The sequence below is a fragment of the Protopterus annectens genome, chromosome 2.part0 (genome assembly GCF_019279795.1).
Source record: "Protopterus annectens isolate FY-2018-M chromosome 2.part0, PAN1.0, whole genome shotgun sequence".
NCBI classification, from domain to species: domain Eukaryota; kingdom Metazoa; phylum Chordata; order Ceratodontiformes; family Protopteridae; genus Protopterus; species Protopterus annectens.
Window position 1 is genome coordinate 1,303,338,178 of NC_056728.1, and position 27,470 is coordinate 1,303,365,647.

General features: G+C 38.1%; 1 protein-coding gene across 4 annotated transcripts in view; it reads right to left on the reverse strand.

The window, feature by feature from the left end:
- Window positions 1–27,470, reverse strand: part of LOC122793456 (E3 ubiquitin-protein ligase RNF19A-like) — an 862,167-nt gene that overhangs the window by 703,711 nt on the left and 130,986 nt on the right. For 3 of the 4 annotated variants that reach the window (XM_044061482.1, XM_044061484.1, XM_044061480.1), the window contains exon 3: window positions 16,528–16,675. The exons of the other annotated variant lie outside the window; for it this stretch is intronic. The gene's annotated coding sequence lies outside the window, so the exon portion shown is untranslated. The remainder of the gene's footprint in view (window positions 1–16,527; window positions 16,676–27,470) is intronic. 4 annotated transcript variants of the gene reach the window in all.

The window sequence follows — 27,470 nt, forward strand, 5'->3', positions numbered from 1 at the left end:
AAGTTAGGCATAGATCACCCTTTGGTAGTCTGTAGGAGACCAAGTACATGGACTGGGCTTTCAGGCAGTCCTCATAGGACATTATTTTCACCTTGTATTCTTTTAGTGAGGAACCTCTATGGCCATTCCAGACATTTTGAAGGCTACAATGTATTCGATTATTGGTCTAATGTGGGCTAATGTAAAATGGGACTATGATATCCTTAGATCTTGATGCCATACCCTTACTTATAAGTTGCACCATGTAGAAAACTTTTTTCACTACCATGGACATATGGCGATCAAAGTTCATGCTTCTGTCAACCTGAGATTCCAAGTATCTTACCACTGGGTCTATTCGTAGGTGAGAGTTATCAAGGATGTAAATTGCAAGGGTAGTCATCTTCCCAAAGGGTATGACTATGGATTTTTTGCATTAAGTTTTAGGCCATGGTTCTGGGACCAGTTATTTATCTGAGTCAGACCCTCCTGTAAAATGTCTACATCTGTGGGGGATTCAGTGACTGTACATATTTTAGTTTGATACTGCTGTTTCTATAAAGTTATTTGCAAGCTTCTACAGGGTTTCTCTAAGCTCTTCGACATAGGCCACCATATTCTCTGAGATGGATGTGGAGGGCACTTGGAATTTAGCTATGACATCACTTAATAGGAGCTAGCTAGCCTTGGAAAAGTTCTTAAAGGTTCTGGGGTTTGCTGGGAGTTTAGCCTTTATATTTATTTTATGGGTGACTGCTTTGTGATCTGATCTGATCTGACCACTGAGGACATTACACACGAGGAGCTGCAACATTCCCTCATATTTGTGAGCACCAGATCTGAATTTTTGCACCTCTGATAGGTGCATGGACTAGCTGTTCCCAGGTGCTTGTATTAACAAAATCAAGGAATCTAAGCCTTTTAGTGGCTCTGTATGTATCCCAATTTATGGTGGGATATTTGAAATCACCCATAAATATGGTGTTGGGCTGAATTGTGCGTAACTCCAGTGCATGGTATGGTTATCCTGGGTTATACACAGGGACCTGTACCTAGCAAGGATATGGTTTTGGACTTTACCTAAGGTTAGTTGGACATGGAGTACCTTAAGCATGTCATATTGTTTGACCAATATTGAAGTGTGCTTACTTTTGTGTAGATTGATTCACTTTCACCTCTTGTCCCTTCTTGTGCAGTAGCTGGACTAAATGTGTGAAAGGCATTACAGCCTTGTACTGCCAGCTGCCTTCCATGACTTTAAACCATGGGTCAATAACTGCATAGATGTCAACACTCTCCAGGGTAAGGGGCATTTTCAGGGAGTGAAGCTGCTTCTTGAGACTCCTAGCATTGAGCAGTAGCACATTTAGTATATCTTGCATAGAATTTACTATGTTGGAACTATGGTCAGTTTTAACTTGGGGTACTGTTTAACCACTGTACAAAAGACAATGTAAACATATTTCCAGAATATATGTGCACTATGTTCTTATTATGTCAAAAGTAAAAATTCTATGTATTCTCCAAAAAGTATATATATTTTTCAGTGGTAACATACCATGGGTATAGTGCCATGCTTTCATGCAGCTACAGTGGTGGAGTCAAATTTGGAGGTATGGTGTCCTGGAGTCTGTAAGATATGAATTGCAGTCTTAGCTGTATTTTGTAGTTAAATAGCATGTTGTTATCTGAAAGTTTTATACTGGAATCTCAAAATGTGACAAAAACATAGCCCTTTAAATTTAAGACCTTATGACTTGAATTCGCATGCCTTTACTGTCAGTCTGAAATATTGAATTATTCATTTTCTGCTGTGGGTTCTGAGGTGAATCTTTGCTCAGTCTAGGCAGCCTTGGGGAGGTGAGTTAAGGGAATAATAATTGAGGCTTTATTAGAAATGTGTAGCAAAGGCTAGATAAACTATTCAGAAACAAGGGGTTGTAAAATAAGAATGACACAATGGTCCCAAGGAAGTTGATGAAGTTCAGCTGACTTGATATAGTGAGAGTAGTACACTTGCAAAATGACAATGTCATGTTTTCAAGGCAGGAAATAAAGCAGGCACACAGATTATGCCAAAGAAGAAATTAAGAGGTGACTGTAAAGTAAAGACTTATATCAGCCCATGGCAATATAGTAAGACTGCATCTGACTATGATAAAAATGCATGACAGAAAATATAAATGAAATGTTATTAAGTGAAAAAATACAAAGTTTTAATCTGGGTTAGACAAATAGCAAGAAGGATAGACATGAACCAGTTGCAGGCAGAAAATATAAGTTGTAACTGGTAAGAGGAAATAAAAGTTGGATGAACAGGCAGATGCAGTACATGGCCATGGCATATGAAGACAGAGCAGAAAAAATTAATATGCAACATGAATAAATGAAGGCACAGAAAAGAAACAACAGATGAGAAATGGAGGCTACAGCTGACCAAAGAAACCCAAGACTCACACTCCGCATTCCTAAGCACCCGGGAGAATATTAGGGTCCAGCCTAACACTCTCATACTGGGGGACTTCAACTACCCCTCCATTAACTGGGAAAACTACTCATGTACCAATACAGTTGCCCAACGTTTCCTGGAATTCATTGATTCCAGTGCCCTGGACCAGCTCATTCTAACCCCCACCAGAGGTAGCAACATCCTTGACCTGGTCATTACTAACATGGGCATCTGTTGCTCTACACCAATAGTCAACTCTTCCCTGGTTAGATCCGACCACAAACTAATCACCTTGGAAATCCACATCCCTCCCACTGCCCCACAAAGGTAACCACCATGAAAAACTTCTCCAAAGCTAACTTTGGGCTCCTAAAAACAGAGGTAGCTAAGTTCACGGCACCCATGCAAATGGAGAATAGTTGCCTGACCACCAAATCATACACCAATGCACTGTACGAACATGTACACAAATGCATGGATCTCACCATACCCAACAGATCCAAGACGCTCTCCCCCAAAAACAGGAAGTCAATCTGGTGGTACCCTGCCATAAACAAACTCTACAACAGAAGGAGGAAACTGATGCAGAATAAGATGAAATCCCAGGACTGGAAAAACTCCCTTATCAGCCTCAACAAAAAGCTGAGATCCCTCATCAAATCCTCTAAAGATAGTTATGAAAACAGAATTGCAGCAGATAGTAAAAACAACCACAAGACCTTCTATAGTTATGTAAAGAATCTCCACAGCAATACCCAGATTTGCTCTGAGCTACTGCACAATGGTACCTCCTATACCAAGCCACCAGACATTGCCAATATAATGGCCGACAGATTCAGTGTCAGTTTTACCCCCCCCCCCCAAAGGACCAATCACAATACCAGTAGATTGCCAGGCACCCAGTATTACTACTGCACAGGTTAAACATCACTGTCCAAGGCCAAGAATACAGCTTCTATGGGACCTAACAATATACCTGGCTTTGCTCTACGTGAACTATAGAGTGAACTGGGACTTCACCTGTGTGGCCTGTTCAGTCCCAGCCTCACCTCAGGCTTTGTCCCTACTGAATGGCACACTGCTACAGTCATCCCTCTCCACAAAGGAGGAGCAACTACAGATCCTGGGAACTATCGCCCCATTAGCCTGATGAGTCTGATATGCAAAGCTATGGAACACATCATCATGGACCTAATAAACAAGAATATAGGGAATCTCCAAACTCTGGATCCCACACAGTTTGGTTTTGTGAAGGGTAGATCATGCCTGCTCAACTTGGTTGACTTCTTTGAGCCAGTCACCAGAGCTGTGGATGAAGGCAAGGTGGTTCATACAGCCTACCTTGATCTGGTCAAGGCCTTTGATACCATTCCTCAATCAAGAATCATAGAAAAACATACTAGGTATCAACTCCTATATCACTAGGTGGGTTGCAAACTGACTCACAGATAGAGCCCAGAGTGTGAAAGTAGCTGACTCCAAGTCAGACTGCCGACCAATCACGAGTGGAGTCCCACAGGGTTCAGTCCTGGGTTTTTTCCTGTTTGATATCTACTTCACTGAAGTCCAGGCCAACACAAAGGGACTCTGGCTGACAAAGTTCACAGAGTATTGCAAGTTGGGAGCTATTATTAACTCCCCAAGTTCACAGACTATTGCAAGTTGGGAGCTATTATTAACTCCCAAGTGATGTTGACATCCTACAGAAAAGCCTCATTGAGACCAATGAGCTATATACTGGTGGCTAGAGCAAACTCATGGTGATGTGGTAGGGAATACCTCAGTCTTGAACCCTGTACCTTGTATGCAGGTGTTAAGGGCCTGAATTCCCTACCCACCACCATTTGTAAATAATTTGCAGATTTTTGCCTCATATTTGATCTGTTCTGTTCCTTATAATATCTGTGGTTTCTAAATGCTTTGAATGCTTGATATTTGATGGTGCAGTGGTAGCATTGTTGCCTCACAGCTGCAGGTTTTCAGGTTTGATTCTTGGCTGGGCTGCCTTCTGTGTAGGGTCTGCATCTTATCCCTGTGTTTGTGTGGGTTTGCTTTTGTGTCCTCCCATGTTACAAAGACCTGTCTGCATTATTTCTTCCTGGGCCTCTGCTGAAAATTGTTTTTTGTTCCAAGTCAGACTGTCCTGATTAACAAATGTTAAATAAAATTGACAGGCATTTGAATTTTCAGACTTCAGTTTTCTGAATGTTTAATTCCTTATATATATATGATGGTGCAGTGGTAGCATTGTTGCCTCACAACTATAGGTTTTCTGGTTTGATTCTTGGCTGGGGTGCCTTCTGTGTGGAGTCTGCATCGCTCCCCTGTGCTTGTGTGTTTTTGCTCTGGTGTATTGCCATTTTACAAAGACATGTCTCTGCAGTATTTCTCCCTGGGCCTCTGCTGAAAATTGTTTTTGTTCCATCAGAAGTAAAATTGACAGGCATTTGAATTTCAGACTTTATATTCTTCAGAAAATACATAGTAACACAACCTTTTATTGTAGCAATTTTCTAAGTTTATAAGATGAATATTTGAAATGTGTCCCTATTTTTGGGACTGTATTCCCCCATTATTGGCTTTGTCCAGGTTTTTTGTGCTAAGGTTGACAGCTATGGCAAGAACTGAATTCACTGAATATGTTTGAAGGCTGTGTTCCCTCATTACTGGGTTTGTCCAGGTGTTTTGTGCTAAGAGGTTGACAGCTATGGTGAGAACTGAATTCATTAAATGATAGCCATTTAAGTTTCAGTCTTCCTCTCTTTCACAAAGCAGCTGATTTGGCATAGTGGTATGTTGCTCTGACTGTTTTGCACAGGGACCTTGGCAGTAAAATGTATGGTGGTAACACAGCATTTTATTCTAGCAACTTTCCAAGATTATACAAGCAATGTTTAATGTGCCCCTGGTTTGGGGGCTTTTGACCCCCTCCCCCCCAATAAAATTTGGCTTTTTCCAGATTTTTTGTGCTGCAAAGTTGAGATGCAGTTGAGTATTGAGTAGATTTTACAAGGAGCTGAGAGCTGCAGGGGAAGAGAAGTTTAGTGCTGCTTATGCTAAATTGGCTTGCATTGTTAATAGCACAACAGGTTGTGTACTTGCTTTTGATTCAGAAGGCTGTGGGTTCTACTCCCACAAGGGATGGATGCTGCCATACTGAGAAAGTTAACATACTAACTATGAGCCTGTTATCAGTTTGCCACCCATTTCCTATTGAAATATTACTAGCTTATCATTTTTTTATGTAATATAGGCAATAGATTGGATGGGAAATGGGAAATTCACCCCGGGGATCACTTCTGTGGCTCTGCTCGACAGGGGCACAGGAAAATAATTTTCTTGGGTGGCGAAGACCAGGGTACATTTTTTGGCTAGGCTTGTATGGGCCCTAGGGCCGATAGCCTAGTACCTACCTACCTATGAATGTATTCCTCAGGGGCAACAGACACTTTATTTTTCGATGAAACCATGAAATATAAAGGTGTTTGCTAGCAGCAACCTCTTCATTAGTTACAGATTTCTTTAATGTGGAATTATGTAGATGACTTTTACTTCTTCAGAGATTGTGCATATATACTGATAGTGGTGGACTATAGAATTGTGCATATTTACTGATAATGGTGGACTGTAGAATTGTGCATATTTACTGATAATGGTGGACTGTAGAAGTTTGAGTAGACTTTTATGATGGAAATGTTCTGAACTGGGCAGTTTTGTCATTATGGGTACATGCATTTTGTTTCATTATTTACTGGAAAAATGTTCTGAATCGGGCAGTTTTGTCATAATTGGTGCATGTGTTTTGTTTCATTGTTTACTGGAAAAATGTTCAAAACAATAGGAAGGTGTATCAAAGAGCAGATGTATATTACATATGCAAGGGCCCTATGATTTGAAAACAGCCCAGAATTAATCTTTATCTGCCACTGGCAAAATGTATTTTCTTTGAATGTGGGTTTCAATGCTGTTTCAATGAATGTGAGTTTCAAGGGCAGATAAGTTTTAATGCGAAGTCTGTTTTCATTGTGAGACTGCATTGCTTTGTTTAGCAGATGTCTTAGTGTTTGTGCTGTAAAATGCAAAATAAAACTTTCAAATGAAGTCCAAATCATCACAGAAGTAAAGCAGTATGCACATTAGTGTTTATGGTAAATGGAGTGAAATAGCCAAGTAATGGATCATTGGAATGGCTGCAGGGAGGAGGCTCCATTCGACCATGATTTTGTGAGGGGGAAGGGCGGCAAACTTAAAGACAGCCCCAGCCGAACTATACCTCCCAACTGTCCAGATTTTCAAAGAATGAATAGCTTTTTGCTTCTTATTTTTGGTTTGTTTCTCATAAAATTTGTGGTTTTCTGGCAAATCATTTAGGAATTAAGTCACTAAATAATGACATACTGAGTTTCAGACTTCATAACCTTCAGAAACATGCATGCTAAAGTAAGACCTGTTGTTCTATCAACTGTGCCAGTTTATACAAGAGCAATTTTTAGTACTGTTTTTATGTTTCCCCAATATATTTGGCCTTGTCCAGATTTATTGCATTAACAGGTTGAGAGGTACATGCAAATAAATTGCTTTATAGAATTAGGCATAGCCAAACCTCTCAAATGTCCCTGATTTTAGCTCAAAATGTTGCTCTTTCCCCTAATAATACCTCCGCAAAATAGCAATTTTGGAAGAAAACATGGAGGGTTTACAATTAAGAAACTGTAATAATCAGAGTTATAGATTACTTTTATTTCAGAAATGCATGTAGATTATTTTATTTTGTCAGCTTCTCAAGTTAGCAGTATTAATATTAAAGTGTCCCTTCTTTGACAGGTTCCCAGCAGTATTGTATGGCTATTTTATATTTTTGCATCACATTTTTGGTCCAGTTTTCATAAAATTTTGTTTAGTGACAAATCATTAAAGACTGAATTTAGAAAATAATGACAGACATTTGAGCTTCAGATTTCATACCCTTCAGAAAATTCATACTAATGCAAGACCTATTCTATTATCTTTCTAAGTTTATAAGAGCAATATTTAAAAATTGTCCTTATTTTTGGGCCTTTATCCCATTTCTGTGTATGGCTTTGTCCAGATTTCTTGCTCTGAGGTTGAGAGGTATGACAAATGTGTCAGGGCCATCACAGTCAGCCAGAGACATTTCAAATTGTGACATACTTGTTGCACCCCACTCCCCCATGTAGTGACTCTGGATGTGTCAAAGCAAGGCAAGGAGTAGTTATGCAGTGTAAATGTGCAGAGTATCCCCCCATCCAAGGTAGACACAAGTACTACAGTGGCTTTTCATCTGTCCTTGATTTTGCAGAATGGTCTGGTTTCTGTCATATTTTTGTACTGCTGATTTATGCTTATAGTGGTGGTGCTGCGGTAGTGTTGTCACCTCACAGTAAGACATTGTCCTGTTCGATTCTCAGCTAGAGCGTCTTCTGTGTGGAGACATGCGTGAATGGGCGTCCCTTTGTTGAAGGTTGTGCGTCAGGGCTGGCAACTTGGCATGTAAAAATCTACTGCCAATCATTAGCAGACTGGAGTTCCGCTGTGGTGACCCCTAACCAGGAAAAGCCAAAAGACGCAACAACAACAACTCAAAGTGCCTGTCGCTCTGTGTTTAAGTAGCAATACTTTAATGACCATCAGGTAAGCTTGTCTGAGATCGTAAGATGCAAGTAAGCTTTAATAAGCATACTGTTGAAGAATTGCCAACATTGAAAGCCTTTCTGTTGTTGCCATGTAGAGAATACTTAACTAGATAATGTATAAGCCTTGGGTATTGAAATGCATATGACAGTATTTTTAATAAAGGATAGGATTACATTATTTTAAGAAGCTCATTACACTTGTTGGAGACTTCCAGTCATCTCTGCAGGCTTTACCCATAAACTAAACAGAATGCCAATCGTGTGGTCCATAACCTGTACAGTAATCCTTTAAGCAATGTATCTTGAGCTTGTTTCTTGTTTGCTTTTCATTTTTTACTTTGATCATGTTTTCCCCATGAAACAAGTAGATAGTTGTCAGGCAGCAGGTCTTTTTTTGGATAAGAAACATTTTTACAAGTGGGGGCATCAGAGATTTCAATTTTCAGCGTGTTACTTGGTACTTTAATAAAGCTGAATATAAATTATAATTAGAACTGCAGTGCAAGAAGTGGTTTGAGTTGAGTGCTGCTTGTTTTTCTTATACTTGATTTTGACTGGCATTCCAGTAATGTATTTAAAAAGTAATTTATTTTTTCATGCCTCACAACCTTTTTGTTTCCATCTAGATATTAAGTAAGCTGTCATGCAGCTAATGCATTCAAATATTTTTATTCTTCTACACTTCATTTTGTCTTGATTGGACTCTCATAATGACAGTTTGGCACCCAGGGCAGCGTATTTAGTTAGTTTTTGTGGTTTTGAGCATAGCCCCTCCCCTTTCTAGTTGGCCATACCTCTTCCCATTGACCCCACCTATTCAGCTGTCTCCTGCAGCCCCCCTTTGATTTGAAGTCACCAGCCACCACTGTAAGTACCAGCAATGAAAATGAGTGATGTTAGAAATAACAGAAACATGAGATCAAGAAGAAGCCAGTGATCAATGTATCACAAAACACACTCTCCTAAAGACCAAATGAGTCCCACTTACCACCATGCTCTCCTAATGTCCAAATGAGTACCACGAAACACACCCTCTTAAGTCCAAATGAGTACCGTGAGGTTGAGTCCCTTGTTGTTTTTTGTTTTTGATTCTATTTATTGGTTGTGTCCCTTGTTGCTTTTTGTTAATGGTCAATGTATCCACTGGCCTTTTATGAAAAAATGTATCAATAAGGAGGAATGGAAATGTGATAGGGGAAGAACTTATGGCAGCAAGGCAGTTATCAAAAAAATAATAATAAATTACAAGAAGACAGTTATCAGATACAGAAAATAACTAACTGAATTGTCAATTAAAAAGAAAAAGGTGCAATTATCTATGGAACAGTTGTAGGGTTAGGCAAGAATGCTGAGAAAGTTGATTGCCATGGCTCCCTAATGAAAGGCTGGCACTCGTAATGTCAAGTGCTGACAGGATGAAAAAAAAAGATTGAAAATCCATGAGAAGAGCAAATCTCAACCATTGCTCATCTCATTTAAACTTCACTCCCAATATATATATATATATATATATATATATATATATATATATATATATATAGATATATATATATATATATATATATATATATATATATATATACATACACACACACACACACACATATATATATATATATATATATATATATATATATATATATATATATATACACACACGGGATCACTACTAAATCCCGAATACTTACATTACCGAAGACCAGAATCCCGAGACCAGATAACCGAAAGGCGAAAGGACTGGAAGACCAGAAGGCGTGAAATTTGAAATACCGAACACTACACTAAACATACACCACACACATACACATACACACACCTTCACCCAAAACACAAACACACAAACCTACACTAAAGAAAAAGCAGGGGGGCAAGCCCCTCACACCCCCCCACTTAAATATTCTAACTCCAAGGTCGCACTATACAGACAAATACACGAAAACACCACCACACACCTACATTCCTCGCACATACACACATCACAGTCACAACACACACTTGCACACACACTAAAGCCCCTAACCAACACAACCAAACATGGATACTTACCTAACCTCCTGACTTCTCCGTACTTCGCGATTTTGAAATTCATGCTTCTGGTCTTCCGGTCTTCTCGTCTTATGTTTTTTTGGTCTCGGGATTCCGGTCTTCGGTAATGTAAGTATTCGGGATATAGTAGTGATCCCATATATATATATATATATATATATATATATATATATATATAGATATATATAGATATAGATATATATATATATATATATATATATATATATATATATATATATATATATATATATAGATAGATAGATAGATACCAACTCCAAAATCACCATATCTCAGAGAAAAGGAAAAAAGGAAATGCTCTGAAAAATAACAATCACAGACTTGGTAAATGTAAGTCCATTTTTTCAGCCACTCAGTCTCCGTATTTTCTGGCTCACTCTAGTGGGTTGTGACATTTCAAATGATTAGTATTTGCCATAGATTCCTACAAGGTGTTATTAGTCAGCAGTTTTCATGTTAGTGCTCAGTTGCCTGAATATCCATAAAAGACCTTCATAATGGCACTGGCCAGCAGCAATTCAATATCAAATCTACCAGTTAACTATAATTCATCTGTTCTAATTAATGTGACATAAGTATTTTTCTGATCATGCTAACTGCAAGGGTGGAAGAATTTCTATGTAAGATGGTAAACAAAATTGGCTAAGATTTATGAAAAATACACTACACACACATAAATGAAGAGCATTCATTAATTACAAGGAAAAAATGAGAGGGGAGCAGACCCCCTGCAGCTATCATATTCTGATTTTTACTCTTACAGTTGGAATTTCCTTATAGAGCTATTATTAAGGAATATCGTCTGACCAGATGTCATAAAATCAGTCAGAATCAAATGTAGAATGACAAAATTAGCAGCACTCCTATTGTACATGGATGCCTCTTAAGTCTATCAAAAATAAGGGCTAAGCAGAGAAATGTCTTTTCTCCATCCCTGGACATTTTAATCAATGAAGCCTTATGAATGAATATTATGAACATGCTCAGCAGATTTGTAATGAGGAAAACGTAGCATCTTTTGCCTCTTTTGCAGATGACTGTGTGCTGTTACCTAAGCTGTCACAGAGATATAGCTGATGGTCCTGGAAATTTTCATAGAATCTAGTGAACAGTCAGGACTTAAGTGTTACCACAGAAAACAACAGTGGTTCCATTCAATGAAAAATCACACGTGGGAGTTAGACCTTTTTAGAGTGGTGTAACTAGTAAAATACTTAAGGATTAAATGATGTGCAGGGCAGCATAAGAGAATTCTTGCATATTACAAGGGGATGGTGCAGGGGATCATGCAAGATGGGAGTATAACTACATTGTCTCTTTCAAGAATGACAGTGGCAGTAAAACAGCATCAGATAGACAGTTAAACACAACTTTTGTGAAACAGAAAACCTGCAATTAATGGTTATGATTTCATATGGGAGGCAGAACAGCAGCAGATAACATACAGGTTGGAATAGAAAATGAGGATGTGTATTCCACATCAGAATAGCTATGCCTTAAGTTTTAATATAGACAGAACACTATTAGATATCTGGGATGTAGGCAATAAGTACAGAAAAATAAATATTCCTACTTTGTTCAGGTCAGCAAAAATATTGGAATCAGCTTAGTAAACAAGTCATACAGGAAAACGGGCTTGAAATCCTTTAATCCACCATCATATACTTCTTTAGTTATGGTAAATGGAAAATGGGACTTATCTTGTCAGAGATTTGTAAGGGGTCACTGCACAGGTGATGAACCAGTTCAGAAACTTGCAAGAAAAATAGCTTTTGAATACCAAAACAGGCCATAGTAATATGTCACTAAACTGAAGTGCCAGAACATTTAGAAAAGGAGGCTTCAGATGAAGTATGGAGAGTGGCTTATGCATTATGGTATTTCAAGTGCGTGTACATAAAGGTACACCACTGGGTTAAAGTATGCAAGATGACCCACACATTATGGTGTGTACAGGGTGTGTACATAAAGGTACACCACTGGGTTAAAGTATGCAGGGTAACTCATACACTGTGGTGTGAACAGTATCTATACATAAAGGTACACCACTGGGTTAAAGTACGCAGGGTGACCCACACATTATGATGTGTACAATGTGTGTACATAAAAGCACACCACTGGGTTAAAGTATGCAAGGTGACCCACACATTATGATGTGTACAGTGTGTGTACATAAAGGTACACCACTGGGTTAAAGTATGCAGGGTGACCCACATATTATGTTGTGTACAGTGTATGTACATAAAGCTACATCACTGGGTTAAAGTATGCAAGGTGACCCACACATTATGATGTGCACATAAAGGTACACCACTGGTTAAAGTATACAGGGTGACCCACACATTATGGTGTGTACAGTTTATGTACATAAAGGTACACCACTTTAAAGTATGCAGGGTGACCCATACATTATAGTTTGTACAGTGTGTGTACATAAAGCTGCATCACTGGGTTAACGTATGCAGGGTGACTAAAACATTATGGTGTGTACATAAAGGTACACCGTTGGGTTAAAGTATGGAGGGTGACCCACACATTATGGTGTGTCCAGTGTGTGTGTACATAAAGGTGCACCACTGGGTTAAAATATGCAGGGTGAGTGTATAATGTATATCTAAAGATGCACCAATTGGATGAAGTGTGGACGGTGATGCTGGCATTATGATGTGTACAATGTGTACATGTAGTACACCTTTGGGATGAAGTGTGGACGGTGACTGCACATTATGCTGAGTAAAGTATGTATATGAAGGTACACCATAGGCATAGCAGGTCAATGACCCACATTTTAATAATTGCTTCACTTACATGCTTTGCCTTAAACTTACATAACATGACTTTTGCCCCTGCTCAAAACATGTTTTAATAGATATTTAACCACTTCTACTCGAAATGTTTGCTTTGCCCAACATTCTAACAACTCCTGATCTTTAAAAGCTTTACAATTGCAAGTGGATTTTTTGAGACACAGCAGTAAAATGTGGTATTTTGATGCTTTATTGCTGACCAATTGGGTGAATACTGTTCAGTCATGCCCAGTAAACTGAAGTGGTTTGCAAGAAAGGAACTTTAACTTACCTGTCAGGTTTGGTAGCCCCTGAGGTAGTCACATTAGTTAAAGGAGTGCAAAGAAGGCATAGCCTACTGACTGGAAGACATACCTCCACATAAGTCACAACACTTTTTGATCTATTGGATGCTTTGTATAAATGATCTATGATTTATGGTACCTTATCCTGAGGTGATGTTCCTGTAGGCAGATGATTTTGTAACTCAAAAACAGATTGGCAGAAATGTTTATATCTGTGCTTTGATCTGCTTTCATCCACAGCCTTGATCCCTAGGTCCACAACAATACTCTCAACATTGTCTCAACCAAATTCCACATCATGACAAACTTTTGACTGTTCCTTAAATCTTATACCTCCCTGTCAGTTTGCAGCCACAACAACAGTATAATGATAATATAAATGCTCTCATCAGACTAATTGGAGGTATAACAAATTAGAAAAAGATACAACTGATTTACAGTAAATCAATCAATTGGTACTGTGTAAAAAAGATAAAATGAATGTTTTGTTTAGTTAAGCTTTATTATAAAATGGTATCAGTTACTTAATGAATCACCGACTCCTAATTAGCTTAATAATTCCCAACATGATTATCTTTATAGGGAAAGAAATAACTACCTAGGGGTTTTATATGGCCTAAATTGCAGGCAGAGAGCCTTCCCAACTCTGTGAGGTTCATTATTTCCCTGTAATGACCACAACAGGGGAAAATACTGACATTGATCCAATGAGATCAGTGCTCTACCCCAGTTAACAAATTGTATAAATAAAACTAAATACATACTGCACTTACAAAATAGCTGCAGTATGCTTTAGAACTTGTAGGACAGTTTTTTTTGCTAAGTTCGAAAATATATTCAGAGAAAAATGCATATGTATATACACACACACACACACACACACACACACACACACACACACACACACACACACACACACACACACACACACATACACACAGCAAGTAGTTATTCGCATTTAGTTTATAAAAATTGTTTGACATTTTAACCCAGTTCCGATGTCCAGCTGAAAAAAAAATATTTCACTGTAAATGAATAACTGACTGATAAACAAATTAATAAAACAGCCTCAATGTTTGACAAGAACTGAATGTTCTTCATTACTCTCCAGCCTTGCTTATGAGTCATAGCAAAGAAAAACAAAGATATTGCCACTGTAGAAACTTCTGATTGTGAAATATGAAATCATCCAACAAACCAGTGTAGAAGACACCTGTTGGTCATTTCTCTGTTTTCTCCATAGACAAATATAGGCATTGTAGAAGGTTATCTAGCATTTCCAATCCCAGGAGCAATGTGCATAATTTAACCCTATATGGTACAGCACCTTCAGAAGTATTAAAACAGCACAGAACACAGATAAAAGGAAATGGAAACTATACCATCATACATTACAGGCAGGTAAGTCTAAATGTAACTGCCCCTCTACAGGTGGTTGAGGTGAAATATCTTAAGCATCTGTACACTGAAGAAAAAGATGCTAAAAATCTTAACTTTGAATGCTGTTTTCCACAGGAAATCATTGTTGGTACAATTTCTAAGTGAGTCAGCAGTGATTCACTTCTTTTGGGAGATTTCTTCCTTTTTGAGTTGGTATATATATATATATATATATATATATATATATATATATATATATATATATATATATATAAGTTTGTGGGTGGGGTGAGTTTGCCCTACATATTGATAGGTGCAAGAAGGCTTAACTCCTGCAAAAATTTTTTATATATTTTACCTTTCTGTGTTTCCGACAATATTTTTCAGTGTTTTAAATTGCCGGCATTGTGGAAGTCATTGATTCATAGTAGAACCAAATGCTAAACTACAACTTGTTCTATGCTTCAGTAACCAAGTAACAAAGTGATTTACTATGTAAGGTCATGATTTTTAAAATTAAATCAAGGCATGCACCAACACAGAGTTTCTTCTATCCCTATACCAAATGGAATTCACTAGCGGATGTAAGTGGTACAGTTAGCCCTTCTACCTCAAACAGGTGGAGAATGTGGCAAACAATGCCCAATGAAATGCCTTTTTTGTTAAAATAACTTATGTGATAATATATAACTTAATCCTCACAGTTTCTGTTATTCCAAAGTTGAATATGCAATGCAAAGAATAAAATGGAAATTATGACGTGCACTATATCAAAAAAAAGTATTAAAATAATGCAAAAACTGGTAGCTTAGATCTTCTACAGCAATTATGAGTTATACCTTTGTACAACAGCCTTGCAGTACACAGAATAATTTTATTCTGCCTATTTTCAAGCATTTTTTTACCACTGTATGAGAGTAATAGTCCTGTGTTGGTTACCTTAGCAGCATCAGTGAAGCAACAGGTACACTTACCTCTGGTGCTAAATGACCAGATGGCTGTAGGTTCTTTTCCTATTCCAGGTGAATAGATTGCTGACACTGCAGTGCAGCATTAGGAGGTGTTGCATTCCTGTGTGTGTTGTCCTTCAGATGAGATGTTAAACCAATGTCCCATTTGACTGAGTTGGTGGTAGCTTAGATGGACATTAAAGAACCTAGCAAGAAGGGTAGTGAAGTCCCTGATGCCCTGGACAAATTTCCTGTAGAAGTAGAAATACTACTTTGGGTCTTCCCTGAAAAGAGACCATTAGCCTAATGGGACTATCCAAGTCAATGATGACAGATAGATAGATGGATAGATAGATAGATAGATAGATAGATAGATAGATAGATAGATAGATAGATAGATGGATGGATGGATGGATGGATGGATGGATGGATGGATGGATGGATGGATAGATAGATGGATATATAAGGAAAACAATGGAAGTTTGCTCATGGTTGGAGTGTTTGATCATTCAAGATTTAACATTGTGATCAAACTCCTTCAGGAAAGAGTAACCTGCTGCTAAATGTAGCAAACCTTTTAAATGCATACAGCAGTCCTTATTAGGCAAGGATCTGTGTCTTCACTCTGCTTGGAGGTGTACCCGAATACAATGTCTCTCTCATTGCATGGATGTGTACTTAACTACAATGTCTCTTTACTTTGCATAGATGTGTACTCACTTACTGTTCCATGTGTTACAAGCTGTAGGGGAACAGGCTTTCTGTCTACTTTGCAGGATGAATTATTCATCATATGCCTTTTTTAACGGCTCAGTCTGGTAATGCCATTGGAATACAAATGAACCCTCACTTCAACAGTAGTTAGAAGATCAACAACTAAAAATATAGTCTCTAGAGGAGTGTTTCTAAGAATATTTATCCCGAAGACATATGCATTTCCAGAGGATTCACAGTGTTTACCTAAGATGGCTACAGCCTTTTCTGATGGACTTCTGCATTTCTATGCTACACCATCTGTACTTTCCATAGAAGATGCTCAGAGTATAAGCCCATTTCTAAATAGACAGCAGAGGTAGTCTCACAGCACTATTTCAGTTTTAACAGGCATCTGTTTGAAAAGAGAAACAACTTTGGTTAGAAGGTTGAAAAAGCCACATTCTTCCCACCCAACAGTGGAAGTAAGGACAAATGCATTTGCTGTGCAACAGGCTTCTCATTTAACTGACTTCTGTAACTACATAACCAGTCACTTGTGTTACAGCTGTTTACTACTTTTCTTCAAAATTTACAGCCAATCTATTGTTCAGCACGTTAAATATGTGCCTTTGAAACAGTAGCAGGACATGCTAATAAATAATACAATGTAAACAAAACAGAAATCAGAAACCATTAAGCAATTACAAGACATAAGAATGCATTAAACAAATGAAAGTGTATCTGAATCTACTTCTAACCAGTGCAAAATAATTTATTTTTATCACAAAATGCATTATTTTTGTATTTCTATTGCATCTTAATACAAAGGCCAAAGCACTGACCACAAGTGAGATATATACATTAAAACAAATATTTATTGTGTATAAATGTAATTATTAATACAAATGTCTAGGCTACAAATATTAATGCAGTAAGCATTATTTGTACCATGTGCAGACAGATGCAAAGGTGGGTACAAGTACCTGTTTTCAAGGCAACTGAGAAGCATTGCATGCTTAAGTGATTCGTTCAGGAGTCTGAGGAAATCAAACCTAGGACTTTAGGCTAAAACAAGCTAGTAGTTTTATTATTAATCATCTGTGCTGCTAACTGCCACACATCTGTCTACTATGTGGTCAGATTCATCTCAAACACCCTGATCATACCTTTCAACCTCTTAGTGCAAGAAATCTGGACTAAGCCTAAAGTAATGAGCGGACAAAGTTCCAAAAATAGGGACAGATTTTAAATATTGCTCTTATGAAGTTAGAAAGTTGCTAAAATAACAGGTTTTGTGTTGGCATGTATTTTTTTAAGGCTATGATGTCTGAAACTCAAATGTCTGTCATTAAACAGTTTCAGTCTTCAGAGATTTGCCAGAAAAATTATACATTTTATTTATGAGGAACAGGCCAAAAATACAAGGCAAAAATTTGGACATTCTGTGAAAATCTGGACAGTTGAGAGGTATGAACTGATGAGACACGTCCTGGATCTATGAAGACCAACACTATGAAGCAAGCTATGAAGTGGTATATGAAAGCATATATAATAAAATTCACACACACATGTAATACATGAGGGCCTGATGTGTAATATATGTTTGTACGGTATGTTTAGGAAATTAGTTTTACAAAGAGTGGGGAAGCTACAGATCACAAAATCATGATACCAAGTTCCCTAAAGCTCCAATACAACATATTTCATATAGCACACAAACCAGACCCATACAAATAACATTTATCATCTATTTCCTTCTTTTACTTTGAGTTTATGTTGTCCATTATTGAATTGGGCTGTTGTAATTAAATAATTTGTTTGTTTTATTGGACTTTATAGTTTCCACAGGTTTTATAAATGGCTGCCTTATGAGTGGCTTTCTACTCCATTTCTAAAAAAACTTTTAATCAATTTTTTCAGTCAGGTATTCTTTTAATTATTGTAGTGCTTTAGTGAGAGTTATACTATAGTCTGTTAGTTTTATTTTTTGTATTTAGATATATTATTTTCTTACACTAACCTTAATGTTTTTTTTTTTATTTTACATTAATCTTAGTGTTGATGCACAGATACGGTTTTCCAAGTCACTAGTTTTGGTTGCTGTTTTTTTGTTGTTTTTGGGGAGGCTATGTGTGCTTGTATATCTTTGTGTGTGTGTGTGTGTGTGTGTGTGTGTGTGTGTGTGTGTGTGTGTGTGTGTGTGTGTGTGTGTGTGTGTGTGTGTGTGTGTTTCAGTGTGTAATGTTACACTTTTTTTTTATTAACCTGGTGTAGAGTTTACATGATAACACAGACAAAATGGTGATAAATAAATACTTGATAGCATCAGTAGGATGGTATGATAATAAGAAATATCCACACTTCAGGTCAGATAAACATTTTTATCATACTCTTTATCAGAGTTCATCATTAGGGTAAATATATGTGCATGTGTGTGCGTGAGTGTGTGTGTGTGTGTGTGTGTGTGTGTGTGTGTGTGTGTGTGTGTGTGTGTGTGTGTGTGTGTGTGTGTGTGTGTGTGTGCTCGTGTGCAGGCACATGTATATATGTTGATACATTACATACAATTTATTAAATTCTACAGCAGTTGCATACATGCTTATGATACAACAAGTGAGTGAAGCTATTTAAAGGGAATAGTCACTGTTTCAGTGCAAATTATGTGAACATTTTGCAAAAGGGTAGGCAGGCAGTTAACACCCCTGATCTGTGCTGACAAAATGATTGCCTATGATTTCCCTCAATGTCTACGTGGCAGACCACAGCACTTCTTTTGGTCCTGCTGTATTATTCAGAAAAACTGAAGACACTCAGCTCAGCACTGGATATTTGACTGCAGTTCTGTTTAGCAAAACGTCAGAACTTGGGGAAGAAATCAGTAAGGTACCAGGATGTGGTGGACTCCAGTACATGTACATTTTAGTTGTATTACCCATAGTAAGAGTTATATCATATCTATCATTATCCAATACCCATTGTCAGTTTTATGTACCAGACATCTGCCTATGGTCGCTGAGGGCCATCTGCTCAAGGGGACGGGACCAACCGGTGCAGGTAATCTTATTGTGATATCTTTGTTAGATGTCTGATAAAATTAAACAAAACATAGTGACTCTGTCTGCAGAGTACAGTTTAAATGGATGCTGAGCTGACAGATGTCATGAGAGACATGAATCACGAGAACCTAAACCTGTACCATTCACATTCACGTCGATCTTTACACATTTCTGAGAACTGTGTGTACATAACTGGTACTCAACAATTCACAGTGACATCTGGGCAGGAGCCTGGTTTCCTGAGGTGAGACCTCCAAATAATGAACCTGCTGGATTCTCTAGCTCAGTTAATCCGGCAGGGAACTCATTCTGGTCAATAATTCTGCTCATTATTAAATCTGTGATGCACTGACTCATTTATTTTCTCTGCAGTACTTCCAAACCCATTTACTTTTTTAACTGTGATAACTTGATAGGGCTCATTGGTCCAAAAGACCCTTTTCCAAGTGACACATGGGGAGCAAATCTCCACTGTTAAACACAACACAATGCATATAAACAATTGTTTCCCTGTACGGGCAGCTCAAATGGAACACTGTAGTAGAGGCAGCAATTAGCATGGTAATTAAACTAGATATTCAAGATGCAAAGAGAAAAGTTACAGAATTCAGACTTAGATACAGTCAAAATGTATTTTGTGTAGCACACAGGTAAGGTGTAAGTTCTCATGATATTTAAATCAAGGCTGCTATAAGTATCTTTTTAGAAAGCAGTGGGCTGGGAAACCCAACAAAGGCATCCTGAATAATGAGTAGGTTAAAGGGTTGGGCAAGACACTGCCGACACACACACCTAGTAAGAGGCAACCAATCAGACACTGTTTGTTTTAACCTCAAAGGTAAGCACTGTCAAAAGTTTACCTAAATGGTTATGAGATCCTGATGTTCATGATATGTTTCTTAATTGCTTTCAGGACAGCATGTGGAATATATCAGAATTACTGCAGCCAAGTTGCAAGACAGGGCAACACATAACCTTGAAGAATGGTTAATGATCTGAGTATGCATACCAAGACATAATATAAAAGACAGATGCACCACTTTGTGAAGTACAGACATAGGGCTGGGTGGTGGTACGGCCTATACCAGCCAAACGGATGAGGGCATATATTACTACAAGGATATATGCGGGTGGACCTGATTAAGTTGGTAAGGCTGTGTACAAAAAGGGAATACACCTCATTCTAGTCAGTAGAATAATTCAGGGGTGGAAGACAGCATGGCCCATACTGGTAGCACATATTATGTCATGCATTATTAAGATGACAGTTGCAGGATGGAGCTGAAGAGAGGTCAGGAGTCTTTCACCTGCCCTAAACTGGATTCAAAAAGTAATGGGGAGGGGGTTAATCAACATCCTTTCAAATACAGAGCATGCTAAAGGGCTGGGCTAGCCAGGACCCTAGAAATCCGAAAAAAGAAATGTCTCACTGGCCCCAAAATATTGCACACTGTGGAAAGCTCTTGCAGTATGTTCAAATTATTATGAAGTTTTTTATTCAGAGGTTGTTTGTTGACTGTTTTTTATGCAGTGTTTTGCTGGCAAAGCTAATAAAACTGAATATGAAAGGAGAGTAGCCAATAGTGCTACAACTGGAAAACATCAGCATTACTAATGATAGCATATACATAATAGTGGGCAGGTCTAAACTGCTCAAGAGGCAAAGGTCAATGGGCATGGCTGAGGCCATCACAGGTTTGTCACTGGGATTTAATTAATTGGCTAAGTCACTACCAGGTAAACAAACTCTACAAGCAAGGCACCTTTTCCTGTCATCAACAGGATGTGCCTTCAACACAGTAACAAATAAGACCATTACTAAACAAAACAGTAGGGCAGTTTGGTCTGGATGTAAAGAAATATAAACTCCTTTCGAATGAATGTAGCCTCACATACACAGTAGGAAGGGTTCACCAGACACTGTTAAGAAATTAAGCCAATCAAAGTCAATTGCCTATACAGCTAATTTAAAGATAAATTTGCTTTAATAAATTTATTTTTCTACTGCAGCACCCAGATCAGCCATCCTGTAGAAGATGTGGATCATCAGACATTTGTACATGAAAAGGATGCAGCACTGGATGCATTAGAATGACAGCCTCAGTTTTGAAAGTCACTTATACAAACCTGTTAAATGTTTTGGGATATCTGGCAGGAAATAGGCATAGCTTAGTGGAGATTAACACATCAGACCAGGTTTGAGGGCCACCTTGTTGCTATCTTCATTCATGTAGGAAGAAATAAAATATGCTGCATGCTGACTAGAACGTTTTTATCATTAACAAGGCAGGAGGTGGAGTCCATAGGACAACATTGGCCTCAAGCTCATTTAGTTTCCTCAGAGGCAGTTCAGTGACTATGATAGCAGGGTGCCATGTCAATTTACATAGTGTTAATGATGAGGCATAGAGTAAATAACTGTATGGACAAGTTACTGACAGAAATAAAGGCCTTTGCATATCATACCCAGAGACTAAAGCCAGGTGACCTCAAGTGTATCAGCAAGATGGGGTACTGCTTTCTGGTGAAGTTATGTAGGCATTCTGTGCAGATCTAAAGGCGAGACAGGTGAAGTTAGGATTGTGAAGGGCATATGTGAGATATGCTTAGATGAAAGAAAGAATAGTAATCTCCTCTCATTCTATAGCAGAAGGCAGAAGTGGAAAGGGAGACAAGACGTAAGTGAGGGGGAGGATAAAGGACATGAATAGTTTGACATCCCACAGAGCTGATGGCTCAAGAGGAGGTCTGGGGAGGGGACTTTCATGACCAATCTCCTTGGCAGGTTGTAGAATGTCTCTTGGATGTAATGTAAAACAAGTCTGAAACTGGGCTAAGTTTTAATGAATAAGGGATAGATAACAGCAGTGCTGTTAGCTCTGTAGTCGATAGGATTTTAATGATTGTAAACAAGGTCTTCCTAAAAATTCTGCCTTGCACACATTTCCTGAAATAATGGGCAGTATGGCTGGCAAATAAATGCATTGTTGCAGCAGTTTAAATCCAGACTTGGTGCCTATTTTTTTTTTTTTTGCAATTAAGTGAAAATGATTTATAATTATAACAGGATTAATTAATATGAGTTAACATGCAATATTGAAAAATGAATTCTACGTATGACTGAAGAGTACATATAGAGATGATTTAGCTTGTTAGGTTAGTGGTGAATCAGGGCAGAACTACAGCCAGTCTTGGACAAAAAATATAGCAGTACATAATATCTCTTTAGCTATTAAATATAATTAACTGTAGCTTAATGCAGGTATTTTTTTCTTTTACATTTCTTTAGCTCTACCCCCATCCCAATACATTACAGTGGTGATTATTTCTCTCTGTCCTGTATATAAGACAGCGTCATTCCCACTTGTTGATACTGCGGTACCCTTGTAACTAGTCAAGGTCACTACAGAAACTTAATGTGTGTTCTGTTACTTAATCAGTATGCTCCTGCAAATGTGGTAACCATTCAATGGTACAGCTATGTGTTACATTAAACCAAAACTGCACTTAGGGCAATTTTCATGTCACTCTCAGGATGTTCATTTTTTGTCTGCTTTCATTATCTAGAGTAGAAACTCTCTATATTTAATTTGGATCAGGGGTTTTCTATTTCTGGGTTTTTCAAGTCTTACTGACTCCATGAGTTAATATTAAAACATAACATTTAGATTTTTCAGCAAAGCTATTGTGCAATCGTTTTACCCTTAAAAGCATCACTTGTACATTTTTCTGACAGCATTCTCAAAACATTTGAACCTTCAACATAATGAGTACTCTGATGCTGCGTTCTCATCCTTTGAGAGCTTGTTTTTGTACACTTGTTGTTATATTTTGTTCTTGCACATTACATGCACTGTCAGACTATCTTAGTACAGCATAACTGTTGACAAATCATGCTCTCTCTCTCTCTCTCTCTCTCTCCTCTCTCACAGACAAAGAACCTTCAACAAATATAAACAGAGGAGCTGCAGAAACAAACCAGCATGAAGACTTAAATCAAAGCAGAGGCAAACAGGTACATCTCTTAATAGCTAAAATGCAATAATGAATTGTTAACATGTAACTTTATGTAACAAGTGCTGTCAAAAATACTAGGACCCCAGTTCAAAAGTTAAGTCACTGCAAACCAGCAAACTTCACATCAAATGTTTGTTGTAGCCTCCATAGTTACACAGGACCAGCAAATGGTTTGTCAAATAGTACGAGTCCTTCCATAAGAAAACACTCTGCTTATTACTGTCCTGGTAGTTGCATCTGTGCATTGCTATAAATTCAGTGCACAAAATCTTTTGAGGTAACCAACATGTCTCATTATTCAATCACCTAGCCTGACTCATTGGCTCACTCTCTCAAGTATGCTCATCAGTACAGAGCAAGCTACTTTACCCCAAAACTGATCTGGGTCACACCCTGGGGCAAGCAAATGAACTCCACAGCTGATATGGGTAGAGTTAACTACTGAACCCCACAGTTGATCTGGTCAAAGCACGGGGCAGCTATGCTCCAGACTAACTGAAACTGTTGCACCTCAGCTTCTAGCCAAGTCTGTCACTCAAAAGATGTAACCAGGGCAGCATATTCCACAATAATCCAGCTGCTACCAGGAAACCCAAATCAGACTCTGGTGCACCATAATTACTCTACAATAAACCAGAACAACCATCTCTCTGACACTGAGAAATAAAACCTTGACTGCAGCACAGTGAACCATGAATTAATTAGCAACCAGCCCAGGTTCTAGAAGAACCAGCTGGAAAGGGTGGGAGTGAGTGGTCCCTACCAGCTCACCCATCCTGGAGGGAGAGAGGCAACCTGATCCATTACAGGATCAATACCTAGGGGAAACATATATTATATCATGCAGCTTAACAGCGAGACTTTCACACTAACCAAGCTGTTCATCCGCACACAGTAACTGCATTAAGCTCATGCATGGAAGTGAGCATGACTTACCTGGGTGACCATATGTGGTTCCATGAATATTAAACGACTATGCATGGCAGTTTGGAATGGTATACCTACTGAAGTGAGAACACTACAGAGACTCATTAGTTTTAAGGATATAATGAAAGCAAGTACTCATGTTGCACAGAAAATGGATGATACTACATAATCCTTAGCCATGTATGATACTTATCCACTGTATATAATTACTTACTATTTTTATACTGAATCTTGATTACAAGAAAGTCTTCAAAATAACTTTTATTTATTTATCTCTTGTTGACCAGGTTATTCCCACCAGGCTAGTGACTTTGTTTCAGGGGAGACCTGAGGTGGTATTTATACTACTAGGGGAAATTTGAACATGGCATCAGAGGAAACTTCCCCTACTCTTTTAAATTGGTGCATTAGGATCATTTACATCCACCTGAGCTACCACCAACTCAGACAGATGTGACCTTAGTTTAGCATCTCATTGAAGGATGACACACTCAGGACTGCAGCACCCCCCCCCCCCTCCATGCCACACTGCATTGTCTGCAATCCAATTGCATAGAGTGGAAAAGAACCCACAGCTTACTGGTCTTCCAGAATCAAAGGCAGGTGTGTTACCTGTTGCACCTTACTTGTTTCCTTGAATCCAAGCAACTGTAGTTGTGCTGAATATTTGATATTTGCTCTTATCAAGATTGTACTACCTCATTTATTGCTCCTTCTTTTGTATAACAACCTTGTAATGTACATGACCTTCTGCTTGGAGAGTGCATATTTTGTGTGTCTACCTGCTCGCTTATATATCACTTTGTGTGCTCATTTAAGTCAGGGTCATGGCTGAAAAAGGTCATCTGACCCCTCCATCTAATAAATGGCAACTAGTTGATATGGCCAAGCTAAAAGCCTGATGTCTGCCTAGATAATGGCTTCACATAACTGACTCTCATTTATAAGGAACAAATTGATCAGTTAGGTCACAGGAAGGCTGATTGCCAGTGTGCCAAATGAAGAAGAATGCACAGAACAAATGACAAAATATAGATGTTAAACTAAAGTACATAAACAGGCTTCTCCAGCTACTTAGAATAACCATATGAACCTTCTACACCCACAGAGCGTGCAAAAAAATTACTGTTGTGTCTGGAGAAAATAATGCTCCTTGTGCTTTATATGTCAAGCCTGTCACTTTGATGGCCAGAAATGCGTTTGTGGCTGCAAAATCATAAAAGACTTACAATGGCTCCAGGCATCTCTTGTCCCCATAGAAATGCATTGGGCATTAATGAATGGTCTTGAATAACATACAATAAAGCCCATTCATCAAAGACAATAAGTGGGAAAAAAAAATTCAGGAATTGAAAAATTAATGACTTGCGTACAAAATGTCCCTAAACTGATTCTGTTGTACTGTATGTGAATCTAAACTTTTGCATAAAAGAAGACATTCTAAAATGTTTTTTTATTATTCAAATTGAGTGTTTATAGATCTAAACAAATTACAATATTGAACAGCACTAATTTAGAAGAAGATTTACAAAATATTTAATAAAATGACAGCATTACAATGATCAAATGCCAGCTGATACCAGTGTCATGATACTTGTAATCTACACTATATTTCAATTTCCCTGTCGGTGCTACATCATTGTTTTATGCATCACGTTAAAGCCAAACACCCTATCTCTTAGATGTAACAAAACTATTGTTCCATTATTATCGTTTTCTCCTCTTCATCATATATTTCATTGAATTAACCCTTATTTTTAACAAAATATAGATGTTCATGATGAAACTCTTAATGTATTACTTTCAAGGACTCATCCAGCTTTATAATCTACAACTTGCATTTTTTGAACAAGCACCTAATGCAGAGGTGCCTATAAACCCTTTATGCAAAAAATGACTTGACTCCAACCAAGTAAGATCACCATAGCATTCAACCCAATAATAATAAATCCCATAATAACCCAACATGACCAGCATCAGAGACTACCAAGGGCCCCATTGCTAAAAGAATATTCTGCTGCTATCATCCAAAACATTAATCAGTAAGCCAATAAATCAAACCCATGCAATGTGAGCTAGCATTGATTCATCAAGCAAACTTTAAATAATTAGAACCGTAACTGAAGTGACAAAGCACACTAATCTGAGAAAAAACTCCCAAGAAAACATAAATGCCCTTAAGTTTGTAACGTTGCTTAACAATATCAGCAAATATAACAAAAAGCAAATGTTGCTAACGCTGCACAGTGCACTAAATACACTATACGCTCTTTTCTCACTTGTCATCCAAACGATAATCATCACCCAAGGTGTACGCTGAAAAATCCCAAACATCTTCGAACATAATATGCAAAAAGGAGTTACATACCTCATCACATTACCACCTTAAACCAAATGCAGACACCCTAACTAAAAGTATGACTAATAATCAATAGCACATTTCACAAACAACTCCAATATAGCCAGGATGTTTGTACCTGGTAAAATTCTCACTCACTTCCAACTTTACAAATAAATAAATGGCGCTATCATACAAAGCTCTACTTGTAGCATTTTTCTCATATCGTTACCAGCATTCTGCAACAGACCTAAACTTGCAGTGAAATGATCGACACTCATAGAATGTCACCTATAATCCATGTGGCAACATAAAGAAGGGCATTCACCTCCTTGTAACTAAATATAACACATTTTTTAATGTATGGAACAGCATTAAGGTGTAGCAAAAGCAGTGAAAATAAAGATACAGACCATGAAGTGCTGTAACAATAACAACATTAGTACAAGACATACTTACTGTAAACATAGTAATGTGTATAGCGTGTTGTGTAAATGCGTACTGCTGTAGTATCATAATGTAGTAAGGTAGGGGTTGAATCCTGCACTTGCCAACTGTGTGAGTGTGGTGTGTCTCCCTGGGGAGAAACAACCTCTTGAAAGGCCACATGGTACAGTGGTTTGGGCGTATGCCTTTCAACCACAAGGTGCAAGGTTTGATTCTCACCAGTGGAAAGAGCTGTACAGATTGAAGATATATATTTTACCGCGGGATTACGTCAGTCGCCCTGCTAGACAGGGGTCGAGGGAAGTAAATAGTGTGGGAAGAAATAGCCAGGGAATTGTTATGGCTAGACTTGTATAGGCCCTAGGACTGATAGCCTAGTACCAGCCTATGAACATAATAATCACAAAATGCTCAGTCATATT